Source organism: Spea bombifrons, chromosome 3, assembly GCF_027358695.1.
Source record: "Spea bombifrons isolate aSpeBom1 chromosome 3, aSpeBom1.2.pri, whole genome shotgun sequence".
In the NCBI taxonomy this organism is placed as follows: Eukaryota; Metazoa; Chordata; class Amphibia; order Anura; family Pelobatidae; genus Spea; species Spea bombifrons.
Genome location: NC_071089.1, coordinates 97240673 through 97265068, shown reverse-complemented (window position 1 = coordinate 97265068; position 24396 = coordinate 97240673). Strand labels below are relative to the sequence as shown.

At 33.3% G+C, this 24396-nt stretch overlaps 1 long non-coding RNA gene across 1 annotated transcript in view; it reads left to right on the top strand.

Annotated features, from left to right (window-relative positions):
- The first annotated feature begins 6691 nt into the window (after positions 1-6691).
- The window catches only part of LOC128484513 (uncharacterized), a 100996-nt gene continuing 83291 nt past the window's right edge, over positions 6692-24396 (top strand). Inside the window, exons 1-2 of the long non-coding RNA XR_008351167.1 lie at positions 6692-7020; positions 18437-18492. This is a non-coding gene — a long non-coding RNA (uncharacterized LOC128484513). The remainder of the gene's footprint in view (positions 7021-18436; positions 18493-24396) is intronic.

Genomic DNA, 24396 nt, shown 5'->3' with positions numbered 1-24396 from the left:
TCCAAGACACAAGTCAACATTTGTTTTTCTTATTAAATGGCGTTTATTTGCCATTGGAAAAAATGATGTTTAGAACCACTTTTTTTATTCGATGTATAACAACCACGGGGGTCTAACAGAAAATGACTGCAATGGCCATAGACACAAATAACTAAATTACCAAAACGTTAGTATATCTGCTAGCTTCATTAATATGGAACAGACTCCCCAGTTAATCTCCAAAAGCCACCGTCCCCCCTCTAAAATAGCACTTTGGGACGAATTGTACATGAGATCAATCACTGCTAATGCAGCAAGGTTTAGTGCATTAAAAAAAGGCTATTTACACCTTCAAACAGAAGCTTTTCAAATTTACGAGTAAAGGTCATACATCAGCAAGAATAAATGATTATGAATTGGTAAATACACCCTCTAGCTATTAATAATTCGGTGCTATTTATCATTTCTGGGTGTTTTCGATATTTGCAATCATCTAGATGCTTGGGAAATATGGTAGTGGGATCAGGGACCGAATAGCATCAACATGAAATGTCTGTACCACTGTAAAAAGATATGTCTGCCTCTATATCTATCTATCTATCTATCTATCTATCTATCTATCTATCTATCTATCTATCTATCTATCTATCTATCTATCTATGTTTCTGTCTGTCTGCCTATCTATCTAGATACAGACTCTCTCTCTCTCACACACACACACATTTATATATATATATATATATATATATATATACATAAAATACAAAAATGTTTATGTTGCTTTGTTTATATATATATATCTAATATATATATATATAGATATAGATATATCTATATCTATATCTATATCTATATATATATATATTAACACATTACAATAGTCGGTCTAGTGATCATTTGCACCATTTGTTTTCTACATTTTGTGGATAGAATATAAGTTTTCCTTTCAGCTACACAATGCAAAATATTTAACCTTCACATGACCTTGAAACGAGTTGGTAAATTATTCACTGGGTTTTGGACAGGCTTACCAAGGTTATCTTTTTCATAATTGTTTTTATTTCGTAAAGCTGGGTCAAAATACTGTAAGATGATGAAGACCTGGTTAAGGCTATGATACCCTTAAGTGTGTTTTCGATTAGTATATTAATTTGGGGTTTTAAAAAAAAAAAAAGACTTCAGAATTTGGTTCATGTGTTCAGTGTTATTCTCTTGGGGGGACATAAGTAGAGGTCAGTATTACTAAAAACTGAAATCCAATGTTCTCTTAAACAGCTACATACTGTTACCCCATAAATCGAATTTCAATTGTGACAAGTGTCTGTTTTCTTAGGGTATCGGATTTAATATGTCTGGCGAAAAAAAAGACTTTCTGTTAGTACTTCTCTCAGTAGGCAAACTCCTCAGCTTGGATCCTTGAAGAGAACTTGTAACCTATATAGCAGACAAAAGGTATACTCATATGTGACAGTAAAGAGTTGAAGACATCTTATCACAAGAAAAGCTTATAAACATGTGTGCATGCCTATGAGACTCAAGGACAGAACATGTTATGTGAACATTTGATATTGTTTATTTATTAAATATACTAAAAACATTTCTTGATTTAAAGTGACACTATTTTATTATGGTAAGTGATCATTAGTTGGCCTTATACTTTCTTAGAAAGACTAAAGACTATGTTTACAAACTATGTTAGTTCTCAGCTTACAAGCATGCTCATTGTCCTGCAGTAATTGAATTATACGGTTTGGCATTAGTTATACTTGTTTACTTGACAAAGGGAATAGTCTGTCCTTGTTATTGTGCTCTTCCTAAAGCTCATTGTATAAATATCCTCATCGATCTAAAAAAAAATATATCCTGAACATTACAATTCGCTTGGGTTCTTTATAAAATGTTCTTTCTACTAAAACATTTGTTATATGCGTAGATATAAGATATAGAAAGTTTTCGCTGCACTTGAGTTAAAATGTAATACTATTTTCAAAATATTTCCCACTAAAAACAGCTGTCAGTTGGAGACTGAATAATATATGAAGTGTGCAGACGAATAATATATATTATATTATAATAATATAAATAAAAATATAAATCATTCTAATTATAGTAGCATTTAAAATAATATAATTAATAACAACATATTTTTAAACGTCTGATTCTACTAATTCACTAATTACTTCACACACTTGAATGTGTGTACACATATTTGTATAAGATATAGATATCTTATAAATATAGATAGATATTTATATATATATATATATATATATATCTATACATATATATATATATATATATATATATATATATATATATATATATATATATATATATATATATATATATATATATATATATATATACAGTCCTGACTCTCAAGGAATTAAAAAGCATCTTACAATCTTACATTACACAATTGAATATATGCACACACAAGTGTTTTAGTATAAATATATACGTTTTGAGAGCATCTATACAGCTCTGATTCTCAATGGGTTAAAGAGCAAATCACTTATGGTGTCTTTTACCCCATCTCACTTTTAAAATGCTTGTAGACTTTATATAATTGCTTGGAAATGTTTCCTTTTTCATAAATTACCGTTACAAATGTGTCATAGTAAATTACCTAAGTAATAAAATGTAAAAGATGCAAATGGCACTTCTCTTTATTACGATTTAAACCATTGGTTCGCATGCACTATTTCACTTGTCACTCCTACAATATGTTGTACAAACTGAAGGCACAGTTTGATAACAGACAGCTAGAACCTCTTGTGTAATCTAGCAGGCAAGTAGAATTCGGGTCATTTCCTCATCTCCCGCAGAAAACCCATTATCCCTCTCATATTTACATACTTTTTTAATATTTTTCAAACATTCATAAATTATAAATTAATGAAATATTCGACAGTCTTCAGAGATCAGACTAATGATCACCTATCTGGTGAATTGGAGAATCATGTTAGGGGTAGAATGATATATAGAGGTGATGAGATTATTAAGCTTTTATTCAATTGATCACAGACACCCTGCAGACACCCAGACACCCCCTTACATTGTCACCTGCTCCAGGTACAGAGGGGGTGACCGTAATGTCCCTTTTCTTGTACAAAGACAGAATTAGATTTGCTTTTCCTACCATTAATAAAGTTGCCATCTACTGTTTATCAAGAAAAATTAAATGGTTTCTATATAATGAATTGATGCAGGGAAGTGTTCAGATGATGCAGGCAACACAAAGTCACTTAGAGATCTGGCATTGCATGTGTATACAACAGAGCTAAAAAGTGTTAGCATAAATATTGGCAGCATGGAGGGAAGCAGGAAACAAGAACTAATAAACACATTTTTACAGCTTATGATATTCATGTGCAAAAAGATGGTGTCATGGACTAAAATATTAATTGTGAAAATAAAGAAAAAAAAGGTGTGTTAACCAGGCTGACATGTAACTGCCTGTGGAAAAATGTGTTTAAACATTGAGATTGAAACACAAAAGATAATCATGAATCATATCAGGACAAGTTGGTGTATACATATTTACACTGAAAGAATCTGTAATGATTGATGTGGAAGCATCTTCCTTATAACATTAAAAGTGATAGATTAAGTTCAGCAGAGAGGGGTCAGTGGATCCTGGCTGTTCTACCTTTCACTCTAGTACAAAAATTAAATCACATTAACAAATGCAAATAATATCAAGCAGCATGGATTCTTCTGTTTTTGTAGCATAATTTCAAGAATAAAGACGTTAAACTCACATAGACACATTGTCAAAATCTATGTAATCAGCTTTTATAATTGTATTAGTCACTTTGCAGGTTTCAAGAGCATGTGTTGGCAGATACAGTCCTGCAGTGAGTCTAATTCATAATTTCCATCAGCATACACATGGGATATATACACAGTGTCCTTCCGGACAAAGGCACTTGCTTTAAATAAACCATAGAAATTGGTATTATTAATGTACCAGCTTTTATACACGCACACCAACCATAACAGGGCGCGTAACCTCTTTTTTTTTATATACACAGAAAGGGTTAACCCTTTTATTATTATTATTATTTAGCTGAGCAAGCCATACATGGTAAACTTAAGTTATGCCCAAATAAGGAGTTGGAACTAATTTTGTGAAACTTTCTTAATTTACCCATCCAGTTGTATGAGGAAAATGTGAAATATTTCCAAACACTACTCTTTTAGTGCACTACAGAGAGTTATTAAACCGCTTGTTGTTAAAGTGAGCATGTGTTCTGCAATCATCAAAAATTGATATGTACTGCTAGTAAACTAATTATGCATCATCCTGAGGATACAAGAGAAGTGCATTGTTAATCCACTTGCACACCCGTTGACTAACAGCATCGGGCGGCAAATAGCTTAATTAAGTCATAAGACTAGGAATATACCCAGATTGTTGCAATTCATAGCATAGCCTGTGCCTCAATTTATGGAATCAATTAATATCAGTAATATACCTCTTACTAATATTAACTGTACTCATCCGTTGACATCTGCAAAAACAGAGATACAAATAATATAAAACTAATAAAAAATACTCGAAAAGTTTGTGTTAGTTTTTTTCTCATAAAAATGGTGCTTTTACAGATTTTTAACTAATATTTAGCGTGTTTTCAAAAGGAGAGACTGCTCAGAAAAAAAATAAAAATAGAATTGTAATCGCACCTACAAGATATATGTTGTTTTGGGTTAGTTTTTCTTTTTAACCAACATTAAAAATATGTTTAATTTGTATGAAGATATAAATAATAATTTTCCATATTCATTATGAGCGATGTTTTTGTCAAGATAGTGAGAATCTTTTCATCCTGTACGTCGTTAAGACCATTAAGTCTTTAGTTATACTGCAATAGTTTTATGATGAAAGAGGAAAAATCGCTACATGCTATTTATGTTTGTAGCCGGAATTTGCAAATCAGCAGAATCACAAATTCAAAGGATAACAATACATTTCATTTCATTGATGGGAAAATGACCAAAGACTTTTATAAAAATATCCATAATATTTAGTTTTAATTGTTTAACTCTTGGCCGCTTGGAGATAAGTCAGTCCAACCTTGGGAAATCCCTTTAAACTTTCTTTAGACAAATCTAAATTTTTTAAGGGAAAAAAAAAGATTTAGAGAAAAGAAAAATAATGTGTTGCTGAGTCCAAGGCTCTCATCCAGATGCATTTGAAGTTATGGTTTATCCTGAGATCTACAAATGACAGGAAATAATGAAATAGAGGAGCATACCTAATAAAAATGGCTTGCTATTTTACTTTCCTTTTTACCCTGATGAAGACCCAATTTTATAAATTGTCGTAACGTAAGTCGGTATGCTACTAATTGTGCTTATATGTGCTGTGATTTTTTTTAGATTTTGATCTGCAAATAAAAAATTTGAAAATGAATATATATATATATATATATATATATATATATATATATATATATACATAATGTGTGATATTCAAGTGAGATCAGAAGAAATTTTAACGTTAATAGAACCTAAATAAATACACAGAAAGGAAAGGTTTGGTGCTCTGCTCTCAAAAGCCATTGTGGTCACAGCATTGGGTACTAAATGGTTTAACACGGAAACAAGAGGCCTGTCCAATGCCTACATTGATGTCTTGGTCTTTTGTAGAGGAGGCTCAGTTCCTTCTACCCTTTTGACCTCTATAGCAAAGAGTGTTGATTTTGCCAGAACGTTTCAAGTAGTTGTTTTTTTGTGTAATTGTCTCTAACAATTAACAAACACACAGGACCAAGACATTTCTTATAAAAGGGAGAGCAAGGGGAAGTAGAAATATGCCTTTGTTTAACTAACAATAAATAAATACACATACAACTTGGCTAAGATCATCAATTTGTGTAATTCAACTTCAATGAAAAACACGCTTAACGTGTCTGATTTTTTTTTCCTCATTTGGATTTGTTTCAGTTGCCAAATTCGCTTGGCAAGTGGATAAAATTTGCATTGAGGTTACTGAAGAATATTTTAAAAAAATACATGTATTAATAAATGTTGCTTTATATAAACGGACATTTTGGAAATGTAAATAAATGTTATATATATCTATATATATATAGGCATACAAACACACACACACACACATATATATATATATATATATCTATATATCTATATATATCTATATATATATATATAGATATAAAGATATATATATATTACAAGCTGGCATATAATTAATTTAATAAATACTCAAGTTATGTGTTTTTTATTTGTATAAAAATGTACATCTAAATATAAATGATATCTATATAAATATATATAAATGTATATATATATATATTTATATATGCATATATCTATATTTATATAGATATATACAAGTTATATATTTTAAGAAATGTATCTATATATATATAAAATATTATTACAAGGTAGGAGATAATTAATTAAATGATGAAATGATGTAGTTCTGACTTATTGTAGAGGCAAGTTCCTCTGGCCATCTGGCTCTGTTCTGCTCTGCCCCATGCTTTATGTTTTTAGCTTAAAATCTCTTCCGTTGTAGCCCGTCTTTTATTGAATTCATCAAAAGCAAACTTTCCCTGAGATTTTTTTTAAGAAGCCTAAAATAATAAGTCGACCACTGTGACATTCTTTGGGCCAGGGCCATTTTTCATAACGCAGCTGATTCTCTTTTGTGCAGCTTAGGCGACTAAACAGATGAATAACGAGAAAAGTCTACAGAAAGTAAGCTTGGAGATTTTCTCATCTTTAAGAAAAAAGTTAAGTGAAATGGGAGATGCTCCTTAAGGCTCCACAGCAAAGATCAGTGCAGCACTTTGAATGGCAGCTTCGAATTTTGTGCAGTTAAAGGGAAAAAGTTTGCATCTGGTAGAGTTGCACAGGTGGTGTTTATGAGACTTGGGAGCTGGGGATGAGCACAACACTCCGGATATATATTACTCTGAGGCTTAAATACAACTTTTCTTGCACTTTGAGAGTCTAACTTAAACTCCTTCAAGGAAAAGGTCGACTGGATCCTTTTAAAGCATGCTGGTAAGTATAAATTTGTTTTAAGAAAATATAAACGCAGCAATGACACACACACACATATATATGTGTGCTAAAACTGTGTGTGTGTATATATGTATATATATATATATATATATATATATATATATATATATATATATATCCAAAAGAAAAACGTTTAACACAGGGAATTGTGTATTGTATTAAATTAATATGCAGACAGCCTAAGTTAGGTATACCTAATATTAATAAAACAGTATCTTTTTGTGCTTGACAAAATCAATACAAATTTCAACAAAATAGTTATATATATATATATATATATATATATATATAAATATATATAGAACCCTAAAATGAAATCTGCTGAACACAATGATTAATGATTATTATAATTACTGTCCCTTATGCTTTTTTTTTTACATTTGAGGCTTTGCAAGATGTTTAATGTGAAAGCCATAGACTATAACTGTTCAGTAATTCCAGTGGAAACTGTCAGGTTTTAGCAGAGAAGACGCAGCCCCCCCCCCAAAACTGAACCCTTGGCAGGGTAATGTGTATGTGGCCTCTTTATTGGATGACAAGCACACTTAGTCCCTTAGGGACATGCTGCAGACATGTCCTTCTTGTTATTTTTTAGGGTAACAGGGAACCAAGCATGGATACCTGCAAGGCAGCATTTAGAACATTGAACCCATTCTGTGCCAGGTGGATGTTATCATTTCCAAAGAACACCCCCTCCCCTATAATGCTAGAATTGGTTAAGGAATATGGACACTTAAGCTGTACCTGATGGTAATCAGTGAGGCCTGTCCTCTAATTGAAGCATAAAATGTAACTTTTGCCCCATTGGTTTGCTAGGTGAATTAACACACGCACACTAGAACTCAACAGCACTTGACCTTTGCCATTATGTTTGCTCAAATGTTTGCCTAAAACACAATCGGCCCTGACAAGGAAGCATGATACCCTGTGACACTGCCTATTCAATAGATAGATGTTCATTGCCACCCACAACCCAGGTCAGCATCTCAGACTGCTAGGCATTCGTCTAAGAAGTCTAAATTAGCATCAGGGAGCTAGGAGCCCCTAAAGCGTCACTGCTAGGGCCTGTGTGGATGATCGCATTACCTCTCCATCTTTTTATTTTAATCTACTGAACCAGATAAAAATAATAGCTTCATTAACCAATATCCAGATCACAGATCATTACAGAAAAAAAAGAATGTATTGGTCAATGTGGGCTAGGGGGAATAGGTCTGAGGATTACACACATGCATTTCACATATACTGCTAATCTGGTTATTGCATATTGCACACACATGTCATAAAAGTCACTAATTCCTATCAAAACCAACCCCAAAATATAATTTCGTGGTGTTATATTTTATTTTCGATAGATTATAGAAAAAAAATCTGTTTGTTCAGTGTAAAGATTGTTGCAGAAAATTAAATAGAGAATGTGGATTTGATAAAAGCATGACCTAAACAGAAAGTTGGGGAAAAACATAGGTGGGTTGGCATATAAATAGATTAAGCAACTGCTTGGACCCTCACTAGACTAAGTATCCCACCCTTACAAGTTGTATGTTGCTGCTAAAAGAATATTACTGTTATGTCTTCCTGTTATGTCTTATGTTTGTAAGTATTGTGTTACTTTGTTTATATACTATTATACTATGTATCACTTACATTACAGATGGGGTCCCTTAAATCTTTTTTGTGCTTATCATGTGGATTTATTGATTTACTTAAATTTATCAGAACATTTTGAGAATACCAGGAGTGACAGTGAAAAAAACATGATTTTTTTAAAAATATGGAGGATTGTTAAGAAATTCAAATCCCAGCTTCCTTGTAGTCAAAAATGGTACCAGGTCTGAACGAACAATCTCTGCTGCATTTGGTAATGCCGCCAAACCATAGGAAGAATATTGGATTCATAGGACAGAACTTAAAAGGAGTTTTTTCACTGGATTTTTATTTATTAGAAATCAACAATATATTTAAACACCAATATTTATTCCCCTGTAATCTGTTTTTAAATACTGACTAAATAAGGACTGTGTTTTTTTTTTGGATCATCAGAAATATTTTGCAGCTAACAATAAAGATTATAAAATTCTAACACACAATGTTTAATATATATATTTAAATAGAATAGTGTTAAAAATAAATTATCATTATGATGTCATTAGGTGATATCCATGTGGAATATAGATTTATTTTCATTGGAATTTATAATATTGTACGAAATTGACCAAGAACTAAGGTAGATTATTTGAACTATATAAATTAGATTTTTTTTATATACTTTTTGTCTTGGGAAAGAACTCCTGTGGTATAGCCTCTACAATACAGAGTCTGAGACAGAGAGACAAAACAAGCTATTTAATTTTGAAACACACATGCTTATTAATAACACAGATATGCACTTCTCACCTCTCCCTGCTTGCTAGGATGTTTGAAAATGGTCTACACAGGGAGTACATTTCCTTTCTTTAAAACTGCACAGCACAGGATGCTGCTTCTTGTAAGATTCAAAGCACATATCCCAGTGTGCAGTGGGTTCTAGGAATGAAGCAGGATAATATTACATCACATGAGAAGACAAAATACTACAGATACTTCCTTACAGCAAGTTCCAATATCCTCCCTAAGTCATATAAGTATATACCCAATAACAATAACCAAACTCACAATGTAAATAGCTAGAAAACATTAGGGAAAAAATGAAATGATGTTCCCAGGCTATAATATTTTGACCTGCAATTTTTCATTAAATAAACACATTATCATCCATCTAGCAGACTGACACGTTCTTCATTTGCATATAGGGCTTAAGCTGGCATTTGTTTCATGTGATTTACAAATAGGTATGTCAAAATAAAGTGCTGTAAGACAAAAATACTACACACAAAGGATTCACTGCGTGGAGATGAAGTATATGACACTGTATTACTAATGATTAGCTGTCTTAAGGGCATCTTTGTTTTAAGTGGAAGAGGTGATGAAGCAAATTAGTTTTTCAAGATAAGCATTATTACAGTCAAAGACTATTCAAACCAGAGTCTCATACAGGTAAATCCAAATTAATGAGCTATCTGGAATATCAGGAATTTACTGAAAAAACAGGCATGATTTTGACAAGTGGATGCTCAACTATGCTTTAGAATCTATTTAATCATACCTCTGTTTAACTGGCAACCTCCCCCAAATAATTTTAAAAACTATAGTGTGAATATGTCTATTCTTTCGTATGTGAAATGGAGGTTTGTTTGTTTTTTAATATTCTTTGGTTCAGTATTAGGGCTAATATAGATCAGACAACGAAGAGGTGGATTTTTTTATTTTTAAACCAACAGCATCTAGAAAGATGAGATATTGGTTATGTTGTTCTGTAGTTTGTAGCCTTCATTTAGATGTTATAAGAGGTCATAGTCTAAAACCGGGAGGTTTAAATGTAATGTAAGGAAGTTGAGGGGGTGGTGGATGAATGGAACAGTCTCTCAGCAGAAGCGGCGGAGGCTAATACAGTAAGGTAAACTTAAATGTTTTCGACAAACATAACGCTATCCTAAATCTAAGAGAACATGGGATGATTAAAGTCTGAGTTTACATCAGGAGAATGGGCAAACCAGATTGGCCAAATGGTTCGTGTCTACATTCAGAATTTATGTTTCTTGTCATGCGTATTTGCACCTCTCTTTTGGATATGTACTACTGTAGTACACGAATGTCTGATGGTTATAGCATATTTATAAAGTGCATTTTAGAGACTCACATTAAAATGGTGAATACGTGTGAGTTTTTTTCTGCCTTTTTTGTGTGGGCATTGTGTGTGTGTGGTTATAGGACAGGGATTGCTAGATGATATTACCTGACATTACCTTTATCACTTCTTTTTATCTCATTTATTTTCTACATTGGTGTATGAGAAGGCTGGTAACAAATATCAGGGTATCAATGCTCAAATATCAGAGATTAATTTATCTTCTACAATTGAATCTGGGAGAGAAAGGGTGAAAGATATATACTAATGTGTTTCATTACTGTTTAGTATTCTGCTCACATCAGCCTTATTTTAATGTAATCTGAAGTACAGCGTATTTTAATTAGTATGATTACAACTGGATTATTTTAAAAATGTGTAATGGTATATTTTATAGTCCAGAACACACAGTACTAGAAATCACATGAAGATTGAGCACATTATGGAACATAATACATTTCAAACTAGTTATATTAGTGCAAGTGTGCTAGTTAGCTGGCAAATACTTAGGGGGGAGGTGTAATCATTTCATAAAATACATAGTAATCCCCCCCACCCTTGCCTATGTGTGTGAGCACATATATCTGGATATTCCCAGCTAAAGTAACCAGATTGTCCAATTCATTCTCCTCCTCTACAGTGTAGTGACGGTTGCCATGGATACAGCATGGCTCACTGTGGGCCAGGAGAGGCAGGGTTCCATCCAGGCTTATCCTCCATAACTGTGTTTCTTTTACTACCCCAAAGTGATATCAATGAATAGATCTGAATGGGGAAACAAGCACTGCAGCACTCACTTACAACCGATTACAATGCAAGTAAAATAAAGAATGTACTGACATGCACAGAAGATGGACCAAGCTGTTCAGTCTGGCTTATTTTTTTTAAGATTGTATAGATTTTCCCCTATAATGATATAAAAAAGATATAGGAAATATGTGACATGCATTTCAAATATTCTGAACAAACAAAAAAGGACAAATGATAAAAAGGAAGCGCATCACAACACAACCAACACAACAAACTCTGGATTGTGATCTAATATTTATTTCAGAGAAAGAGAGAGATAGCAAGGGTATGTGTGTGTTTGTGAGTGAAGGGGTGTAGTGGTATTATGAAAACATAGTTGTAATTCTCCTGTAATTGGAAACAACATTTCCATTTATAATGGGGTATTTTTATATGTTAAAAAAGTTTGTGTATTGCATAACTGCTAGAAAATGAAGATTGCTTTCTATATATTATCTCATGGCTGATACATGCCATAAATAAAATGACAGCTTCATATGACTTGTCTAAGATGGGGTCTCCTTGTTATATGCAGAGGCAACATATGTGCCCCAGTGTGAGATTTCTGTAATGTGGTTTAATATGACACGGATTTTAAATTGAAGTTGAACTTTGGTTTAATGTAGTATTGGTTTTGTTATTTTAAGATTAAAAATAATCTTTTAAAATCTTGCCAATAAACCCAATGCCACTACACCAATCCAGGTTCCAAATCAGATAGAACAGAGATTAAATATGTGTAACAAATCAATTATTCGATTTCTAGTTTTACAAAGTAATAATTTCTAGTGATATATGTCATCACAAAATGCAACATTTACAGCATATGGAAAATCGGGATTTTATATTTTATAATGATTTTATATTTTATAATGATTTAATATCACATTAATTTTCGTATTGAATTGATCACAAACTGAAAAAGGTTAATTTGCTGTTTGTGTTCAAAACTACTACTAGCTTGGTTCATTTTGTATAGAAACATGTGCAAAAAGTCAATATTGGATCATTTTAAGGCAATATTGCATATCTCTATAACTATTCTATAGAATGACCTAATTGTTATAACAAAAAAATGCAAAATTAGCAAGACGGTAAACTCCTAATTAAATTTCAGAACAGCATACATGTCAATTATTAATGAAAATGCATCTGCTTTCAGCCCATATTTTTATCAGACAAAAAGAAAAAAAAAACTATCATACATTTGCAAGTCAAATCCACAAAGTTTCAGAACAAAACATTTGTCATAAGAGCAAAGTTAAATTGTAAAAAAAAAAAAAAAAAGGTCATTAATTATCAAACTGTATCAGTTTTCACCGTATTCAGCTAATTTAACAAAATATAAAAGGCTGTTATGTGCAAAAGTCTTTTTCTCCCCTGACTTTGTTCTTTTGATTTTTTTCTAGATCAAAGGGAAAAAGGGGGTAAAGAAAAATTGGCAGGCAAAGATATACATTGTTCTAGTGACAAGATGAGTATCCTAAAGAGAATGCAGGCTCCATCGGAAGTGGCAGCATAGCAAGGCAGAACCTTACTTTTCAAGTCTCCTTAGAGCTTTCTATCTATACAGTATGTTGCCATGGCAACGCAACCTGCTGCTGCCAAGAAGTTTAAACACTGAAAAGGGTGAAGTGACTGGCATTGGGAGTGCAGAATAAACAATATTTTTATTCATTGGAGAAAAGGAAGGTTACAAAAAAAAAACAAAAAAACATTGGATGAATGCTTGCATTGTCCATGCTTTTCTGAATCTGATTTACCATATCATAACCCCTAGGAAGAAGAAAACATCAATATCCCTAAGGAATGGAGATGTTTCTATGGAAAACCTAGGAATTTTAGTCCATAACAGATCTGGTGTAAAAAAAATCAAAGAGATCAAAGGCAGAGCTCCCTGGAGTATAGATGCGTTTCTGAATTAAAGATGTTCTATGTAAGACTACAAAGTAACCCTCTCTCTCTTTATAGGGTGTCTATTCCGTTTCAAGCAAATGGCAGTCCCGCCATCATATCTTAAATAGGCAGGCAGCATAGCACAAGCCTGAAAAAGGTAGATAAACATTTTTTTTCGTAAAAAAATAAATTTGTAACAAGGAATTTAATTTTAGCTGTCATCCAGCCCAAACGAAATCTATGCTTGTTTGCTAATGACTGTTGAAAAATTCTATACATTTTTTTGTATACAATGACGTCATCAAGTTCACTTGGTTCTTGTAAAATTATGCAGAAAAAAAAATTTCTTAAACTGTTAGTATATAAAAGGAAGTATACATGAAAATAAATTTATAAAACGCTGGCTTTTCAAATAGATCAACCTTAATGAAACCTAAAACGAGGAAACTAGATTAACTATCTAAAATTGTGTATTTAGACAGGAATCTGGAGAATATACAGTATATAGTAACAAATAATGTACTTTTATATTTATTACAGATATTTATTAATTATATATGTGTTACATTCCATGCTTAAGAATAAAAGTTTTCCTTCATATAAGGAAAAATACTGAAATATGTGAACCATAAAATATAATTTTAACATAATAAAGCATTGGTTGAAATATTTTTCTACTTTTTTAAAAAAATTACATTTTAATAAATATTTGTTAAGATTATTATTGTTAGATGTTACAATTCTGGTGCTTGCTCTTTCCGTCTAATGAATATAGAACATATAATCTATTTTTGATTAAGGCTACATGGCTGTAAAAAAAAACAAAAAAACAAAAACATAAAACTTACAATCACAAAAAGAGCCAGTAAAGAATAGTCCTGGACAAAAAAAGAAAGAAATCCAGACTCCTTTTATTCCTTACAGCTGCAAAGCTTACAGAATTAATTGCTTGACCGGAAGTTGAGACACCTTCCTTAGGAGAATGATTTAATTGCTTTGAAATTTGGTGCAAGCCGGTTAAAAAGATATAACAGAGCACACCATGGATAATGACAAGTTGAATGTATAGTAAGATAATCTGTAGAACTCAGTCTACTTCAGTAAGAACATTAAACCTTCCACATACACATATAGAAAGCAAACACTATTGCTTACAATATGCACTTGAAGCACCAAGTACTATGAACATATTTTCTAAGCACTGTCTCCTTATCCTCTGAATTATGAAGCCCTACACAGACACACAAACTGTCTGCAGGAAAAAAATGTGCAAATATGTATGTAATGGGCTGAGAAATTAGAGAATATGAATTTTAGGAGTAAGCCAAGCAGATTTATAAATCCAATTTCTTTCTCCAGGTATTAATGGATGGAGGATGTTTATTACCTCCCCAAGAGCTGGTGGGAATGGGTGGAAAACAAAAAGACCCCTTCTGTCACCTAGGTCTTGCAGCTTTTCTCAGTCATACAGCAACAGCTGTGACCCAGTCCCACTTCTCAGGAAATGGTGTTGAATGGGTGTTTGGTCACAATACAATGCTTCCATTCTACAAGGTCACAATGAACACCTTGAAGGTGCTGTTATAGGGCTACAACACCATTATGTGCAAAAATGTGTTCTACTGCACTACATGGCACATCCTTTCACCTTGCTAGATCACAGTCAGTTTATGGTAGAGCAAGGGATACAAAATGGTCACAAAGTTTTCTGGTATACTATATTATTCACAATAATATTTACAGTAAGACTAAAGTTTTGTGGTCATCAGCAGTATAGAGATTTACTTCCAGGGGGCATGGACTGAATAAATCCTCAACTAGAAGAAATCCCTAGATGACTCCCTTCATGCTCTGTGAAGGATTGAGAAACCCATTACCAAATGATTACCAATGGGAACAATGTGAGCTGCTTCTGGTACTAACTTGGCACTGCTTTTAAGTGCTGATGGAAAAACATGAAAGCAGTTATCTTTATGGCAATGCGTGTCTTTAAGTTCCAATAATTTGCTGATTTTTATGTTGTTGATATACTGGAAAAAACTCCTTACATGTTTATGATTTGGTTTTATGCCAGAAAGCATTCCGAAGAACAAATAAAATCAGAGATCTGCTAAGGTTTAGCAAAATATTTATAACCATTGTGCAGATAACTACATAGCCTTCACTATCAATTCCTCAATTATTTCATATGTGAGCAAATATTATTATTCTTATATCTATTATGTATTGCTGATGGATACTCCTTACATTAAGTTCAGAAGGATCTCTAACTAAATCCCTCACCACCATGTCCAGTTAACATTTTATAATCCATTTAAAACACAAAGCACATACATTTATATATCTGTGCATGAGCACTTTTGACTCATCAGTCCACAGAATATTATCCCAAACATCTTGGGGGTTATCAAGAGGTTTTTTTGGCAAATGAGAGACAATCATTTGCGTTCTTTTTGATCAGCAGTCGTTTTCACCTTGCAACTATCCCATGTCATTTTTGTGGAATTGTGCACACTGAACTTAACTAAGGCAAGTGAGGCCTGCCGCTTTTCACATGTTAGTCTGGTTTCTTTTTGTGACCTCCTGGATGAGCCTTCAATGCGCTCTTGGATGAATTTTGGTAGGCTGGCCTCTATTCCAAGTTTTCTCCAAAGCAAAAGATCAGTCCACACCCAACATATACTGAGTTTATCTAAGGCATAAATATTGAGGATTCCATCATACTTTATGGCCATGCTCGCCAAATTTGGGGTAGTCTGACAATTCCATTGTGGCAGAATTTCGAACTCCCCTTTTGTGTTCATGCCTTTTATTGATGGATTCCAATATGTTTCTCTTGTTCCATTTAACCATTTGATGGCTTGATGGGAACTACTGCTCCTACCCCATACTATGAAATGTTCAGCACCACACAGGTGCCACATTAATGGTGTCCAGAGAGGGCTTTAACTTGCATGTCTCAGTGGGTAAAATGCAATGCAGTCCCACTTATTCAGACCTTGGTAAGCAATATATATATATATATATATATATATATATATATATATATATATATATATATATATATATATATATATATATATATATATATATATATATATATATATATATATATATATATATATATATATATATATATATATATATATATATATATATATATATATAATATATATGTGTGTGTGTGTGTGTGTGTGTGTGTGTGTGTGTGTGTGAAGTTAGACAGGACTCACCACAATTACGGCATTTTGATGTAGTGGTGGGCTAAGCAATATATAGCTGTATAGTGCAATGGAATCTCAAATATTATGCCTCAGACAGGTGCTTTTAAATAGTATTTCCTGGGCATGCACTGATCTCTTGCTTTGTGGTCTATATTGTTTTAGATCAAGTAAGAGTTTAGGAATTAAGAAAAATCCACAAGCTCCATATAAAGAATAGTGATAATTGTAATGGCAAGAGATGTGAGAAGATAGAAAGAAAAAGATAGGAAGTTCCCTAGCAGAGAACTCCACTCACTCACACACAACTAGAAGCTCCATTCCTGTTTTTAAGAGAAATATCTCTGGTCTGGATTTGTTTAGATCCAGATCTAGATTCTTTTGGATCAACATAAAGAACATTATTTCTAGGGGGAAAAAAAACCCTGCATAGTAGTTATCATGAATATGGTTACTTCATATTATATATCCATGTATTTGTTATTCCTCAGTCTCTGTTTATCTTTGTAGTTACAAGTTGGTGGAGTACGAAATCCATTCATTCCAGCAGTCATTACAAACACACTACAACCCACTGTTAAAGTTGGGGTTTTGTCCACATTAAAAAGAAGAAAAAAGAAAGGAAAACCAATATTAGAAAAGTCAATTAAGCTGTTTGAAAACTCATGCAGAAAAGTGTTTAGTCTATGCTGCTATAAAGAAAGCCAATTAAATTGGTTTGATAAGCATATGTATTATAAACAAGCCTAACACAGGGGTCAGATACAACATTAAGTAAACAGAGCTGACAGAAGAGGGGCTCTTTTGTTGAACATTCCCAGCTGTCCAACCTCCTATTATCCAGATAAGACTGGCTGCATGTTCCCTGCTGCCCCCTCACCAACTCAATGCACAAAAACAGATTGGGATGTTCTGCATGCGTGGACAGCATTGCAACCCCACTTTTCTTTGCCTTAATGTCCTCTTTAGTAGACAAGGAACTCCAGACATTTTTTTTGTAGGTAACAAAGCATGGTTGTAAAACAGAAGGGAAAAAGGATTCAAAAAAAGTATGTCATTGACAAAAGCATAGGAAGTAGAAAATAGAAATAAACGTCAATGCAGGAATTATCCTATTAGACACTGCTTCCTTTTTTTTTTTTGTCTAGATTTGCTTTTGTTATAAGTATCAGGTTGTGCAGCAAGGGCAATGTCACAAATACCTCAGCCAAGAGATGGCTGGATAATGATGGCTTACTCATCAAGCATGGGGAGGTTTGCCTTGGTTTGGGGAAATACTGAAAATGTTAACCAAAAAAGGCGCTTCATTAGAAGCGGTTATAATATACAGTAAGTCTCAAAATATGGAGGCATCACTCATTTCCTCAAAAGTTCCTGAGCTATCCTCCACAAAAGACTAATTTTCCCCACCATTTGTTCCCCATATTTAATTAAACAGGACCAAAAGAAAAAAAAAAGAAAATATTACAAGTATTGGATTAATATATGGATACATATATAAGTCACTTGTCCATTGGAAGTAGATAATAGTAATATTTACACAATAATGTATTACAAAGATAAAATTTAAATTTCAAACTATTCTTGTTTAATACTCACCAACATCAGCATTTTAGATACTTGGATAGAATAAATTTACAAAAAAACATGAGTTTGATGCTGTATCGAAGTTTCGTTAAAAATGCATTGTGAAAAATATATATATAAATACTCAGTTGGATGACATTGCATAGGTTACATGAAATCTTGTTTGTCTCCACAGTACATTGCTGTTTGGAGGAAAAAAAATGTCTGTCAAGAAACAACCAAGTGGTTAAGGTATGCAAAACTATAGTGTTAGTCATTATCATAGCAGGGGATTAGACCTTCTTCTGGCATCCACCCCTCCTTGTTCTATAGACTGAACAGTAACTTAATTAACTTAACAAATGTCACAATGTATGGTATTAAAACATTTGACACTCATATAAAGACTCAGACAATCAGCCCACAATCTTGTCCTAGACAGCCCTATGTCTATCCCATGTATGTTTAAGTTCCCTCACTGAGAGCCTGTTCCATTTATCTACCACCCCCTAAACACCAATCTCCCAAACTTACCAAAATGTAAAGTAAATCCACCAAAACATTACAAAAACAGAATTAGCTACATTGGATGGTTTATGTCATTTACATTTTTTTATGTTTTTTAATGTGTTTACAATAGTTTGTTTATTAAAATTTTAGGGATATTAGCCGTGCTAATATTTCTTGCTTGCATTAACATAGTGAAAAAGTATTGGCACCCATCATTGTTCTGTTTGTTTGACTTCTCCCATAATGCAGGCTTTGCACCGGTTGAAATAATGAAATGTTATTATTCCTTTGTGTCTGATTTCTGTTTCAACTACACTTGCAGTGATGCTGACATTGACAATTCCATTGTGGCAGAATTTCGAACTCCCCTTTTGTGTTCATGCCTTTTATTGATGGATTCCAATATGTTTCTCTTGTTCCATTTAACCATTTGATGGCTTGATGGGAACTACTGCTCCTACCCCATACTATGAAATGTTTAACAGTTTTAGAAAGTAGTTGTAGCCAGTGACATTGAGTTTTCTGTGGCAAGGCTATACGTTGGGGTAGTGGAACCCCCACAATGAGAAATCAGCATCTCAGCTGGCTGAGGATTTTAGGCATTGATACTCATGACACAGCTGCAGGATTGCCAATAGTTGCCTTTTACTGATTCAACTATGTGAAATTCTTGCCACTACTGAGCAACGTTTATTATATATATATATCATTGTATATAAAAAGTGCAATATGGATTGGAGAATGCTATAAATGATCATTTATTTAGTAGATTTTAACAAGATTGTATTATAAAGGTAAAAATACATGAAACTCTAGTTAAATGACTTATTTCATTCTATTTAATTACATACACCTACCTGCATACATGCATTCCTTTTGTTTACACTAGATCTCCAGATTTATTAAGAGCAACTTATAACAGGGCATGTTTGACTTTATGGTCTTTATGTAATCCACTCCCCAATCAACATGGTTTTTATTATATGTTATATATATTGTAAAAAAGAAACATAAATAGAAACATAGAATTGGAATATAAGAACTATTCATCCCATCTAGTTTCCCATTTCGTCTTGCTTTAAAGAGTTAAACCTTCTTCTTCTTGGTCTTGTATTAGATTCAGGGTAGCCAAATGCTTGCCCCATGCATGTTCAAATTCTATCACTTCTACTAGGAGGCTCTTCCACTTATTTACCACCCTCTCAGTAAAGTAAAACATCCTCTAAGGCTCTGACCCTTCAGTTTTGGGTTATTATCTCTTGCTATAAAAAGGAGTGTATTTATTCTCCAAAACCAAATTGGGAAAAAATATAATATTGTGTTTTGGTAAATCCTGTGTCTATCAAATATATATATAAACTGTTTTTTGAAAGTAGTGCGAATGATGGGGGCTGTGTGATTGGCTGTGACAACACTTGTGGGAAAATGTCATCTTTCTGTATACTTGAATGTGCAGAAAAGCTGTGAGATAAATAAGCTTGGGGTATTAGCTGTGCTAATTCAGTGTATGTCCAGTATAATTGAATATCCCTATATATATATATATATATATATATATATATATATATATATATATATATATATATATATAATAAAAATGTACAGCCGGAATATATTATTTCAGTGTGGTTAGAGGACTTCCATAAATTACTTCTATTTTAAATATTCTGGGACCAATATATGTATTTGAAAATAGAATTGTTGAATTTTGTAGCTAGAAAGTTCTATTCAGGGAATGACTCTTATTTCAGTTTTGTCCACACAGGATAAAATATATTTGTTCTCTTGTCATTTGGGAGAATAGTGATCTAGAGCCAGGTATTCCAGAAATTAAACATCACAGCAGGAACTATAAATTTCTTTTGTTTTTTTAAATATAACATAGACAATATGAAAATGTCCAGTTCTTTTAAATAAATATTTAAATGACTTTCTGGAAAAGAAACTGTATGCAAAATCCTAAGAAATTAATTAACAGATGTTAATTAAGCTTAATTTTATTTTCATTTTATTATTGCAACATAGATGTTTATTAAAAAAACAGCAAAAATCCCAAGTTTTATATGCATTCACACATAACATGCACCCTTCAATCAGAACTAAATTTACAGGAAAAAAATTACACCCAAATCATATAATGTTGGGCTTGTGTATAAAATGGACATCTCTGAGTGTTGCAAACAAAGAGACAAAAGATATTTGGAAGACAACATGCTTAATGTGCACTATCCAGTCTTGTCCAAAACACATTCAGATAGAGAATGCATAAGGAATCCACAAAAAGCACCGAAAGAATCCAGTTAGCGTGTAAATGCAGCATGAATTCCTTGTAATTCTGGATACGCTAGTGCCCATACAGGGATATATATATATATATATATATATATATATATATATATATATATATATCTATATATACATGCATTCAGCCAAGAAAATGTCCTCCACACTATTACACCACCAGCAGCCTGAACCGCTGATCCAAGGCAGGATGGATCCATGTTTTCATGTTGTTTATGCCAAAGTCTGACCCTGCTATCTGAATGTCTCAGCTGGAATCGAGACTCCTCAGACCAGGCAACGTTCTTCCAGTCTTCCATTGTCCATTTTTGGTGAGCCTGTGCGAATTGTAGCCTCAGTTATCTGTTCTTAGCTGACATGATTGGCACCCGGTGGGGTCTTCTGCTGCTGTAGCCCATCTGCTTCAAGGTTTGATGTGTTGTGCATTGGTAGATTGTATTCTGCATACCTTGGTTGTAACAAGAGGTTATTTGAGTTACTGTTGTCTTTCTGTCATCTCGAACCAGTCTGCCCATTCGCCTCTCACCTCTGACATCAACAAGGCATTTCCTCCACACAACTGCCGCTCACTGGATATTTTCTCTTTTTTTGGACCATTTTCTATAAACCCTAAAGATGGTTGTGCGTGAAAATCCCATTAGATCAGCAATTTCTGAAAGACTCCAACAAGTTGTTTTGACCATGCCTAAATGCATTAAGTTGCTACCATGTGATTGGCTGATTAGCTATTTGTGTTAAGAAGCAATTGAACAGGTGAACAGGTGTACCTAATAAAGTGGCCAATGAGTGTATATATATATATATATATATATATATATATATATATATATACAGTATCACACCTGTTAGACTTGTATATTCAGATTTGTATGAATTGCAAATTTACAGAATTTTGGTAAATTCATGGATTAATATGAAGCCCCAAAAAGCAGGCAAGACTCCCCACGAATCGGACAAAAATTAAACAAAAAGCTCAGAATTTTCGTGCGAAATTCATGGCGCCACATTCACTTACACTCTAACCCTCTTACACTCTCATTTTCATTCACTCTCTCACACTCACTAAATGTTTCCCTAGCTTTGACCTGCCGACCACTTCCTGCTCCTGCCGACCACTTCTGCTTCCGCATCTTCTTCCGCATTTACTTCATCTTCTATATTCTTTTCTCTCTTCCATCTTCAATCTACAATATTTTATCTTCGTCCACATCTCTATGGACATAACCTGGAGGGAGCTCCAAAATGGTGGCACTTGCAGTGATGTCCTCTCCACGAGAAATGGACCCAGAAATTATCCCTGAGGTACCTCATTTACAACTGTAATAGAATCAGAGGATGCTTCATTAAGGCAACCCTATCTTTATATATAAATTCTCTCTCTTGTAGGCCAATCTCTCTTATTTTTATATGGGGATATTGAATCAAGCATATGGTTTTTAACTTATTATATGGCTTATAAATTATTATATTGGTCAGTTGTAACCTCTTTAGAGCAGTGAATATTAGGGTAATGTTTTCTTCGTCTAATACATGGGAACATTCAGGTATAGTGTGCCGGATAGGGACATTGCTTTTTTGAAATTGGTTCTCGATATTTGTAAAAATGAAGAAGAGTGAGATATTAGTATAGAGGGGACAAAAGATTGGATATAAGACCTTGCTAACATCTTTTTGTTTACAGAATTTCTCTTAATAGCAGAGATTTCATTAGGGTGTGTATAGTAATGAGCACTTAATGGTATGGCAACCATAAACTAATTAAGTGGCAAAGCTGTTAGACCCTATGAACCTTGTACATGATCATTAGGTGGGTGTGCCTGCTGTTTACAGGAAAGCCAACCCTCCATAACCATGTGGTACAGGAGCTTATTATGTGACGCTCCAAGGGTTCTTTTCACATAGTCACAGGTTAAGGTAAGGTGATCATTACTGTAGAACACTTATGAATAATTCATTTTTCACGTATGTGGTATGCATTTTTTAAACATCTTAATAATATAAGGTAATTGACAATATCTGACAGGCACTCATTTGGTTTGCAGGATTGCAAGTTTTTTCCCTACAAAGAGAAAGAGGGTAAAAAAAATACTCCTTTGGCATGATTGTTGGGATTGTTGTTCAGAAAATGTTGTCCAGGGCCATTGATAATGAAGGTTTTGCCAGCTATGGCTATGGCTATGGCGTTTAATTATTCCATTGGTTCAAATATCGATATTGTCTTGTATTCAAGTTGTTTATGGTGAACAGTACACTGAGATGTTATGATTTATGTAGGTGCTATGAGATTTCTGCCCTGAGCTTTACCATTGTGAGGAAACCACTCACTTTACAGATATAATGAAAGTGGCTATGGTCAAGGTAATACAAGAAGCTAATATAGAAACCACAACTGGACTCCAGTTGACATCTTGAAGTCAGGCTAGAACCCATAGTGGGAATTTGTGTTATGATCACTAACCAGAGAATATATGAGACTAAACTTATCACAACCTCCATGTCAAGTATAGAATAGAGCAATGAAACAAAATATAACCAACTCCATAGCATTTAGATCTCTGGACATCTCCATATCTCCATGTTTCATCATATAATCTGTAAACAAGCTGAAACATTACTTTCACTTATAGTCAAAAACAGCAAGCACATTTTAATGATAAAATGAAATGTATAATGATGTAAACATTTATTAGATTTGGGTTATTATACCAGTTTTTGACATATTCCTGCTAAACAGAATACACATATAATATTCTGCTTAGACTCCTAGAACAAGACAATATCCCTGGAAATTGGAGATTATTTCTGTAGTTGTTGCTAGAATAAGTGGTTACCCTATGGCACCAATGTTCCTAGGTTTGGCACACACACTTGGTATTTGTGGAAATAGGTGTTGTTTATACATGTTTAAGGCTTTAACTTGTGGTTAAAAGCAAAGTAAAGATATCACACATGGAATGACCCATTCAAAACCTACAGTAGAGCATGATTGTGAATTGCAACTTTACAAATTGTCTGTGGAAAATTATAATACATGCAGACTATGTTCTTCCAGCCTGTAATCAATAGTGTATCATTTTATTAAATCTAAAATATGAGACAGTAACGTGACCTCCAGCTGCTTTTCAACTTCAGTATAGGTGCTAAACACACAAGTGTTCAAGCATTTAGTGTCAAACACAATCTTTCATATTCTGCCAGGGACATGGATACAGTTCCCAAGATGTGTTGCCAGTATAAGGGTCTCATACCTTTCTGAACAGTCCCAGACATTTTATTGCAGCACAATATATTTGACTATAGGGGATCAATACAAATAAAGAAATGTAAACAATAATAAATAAATGA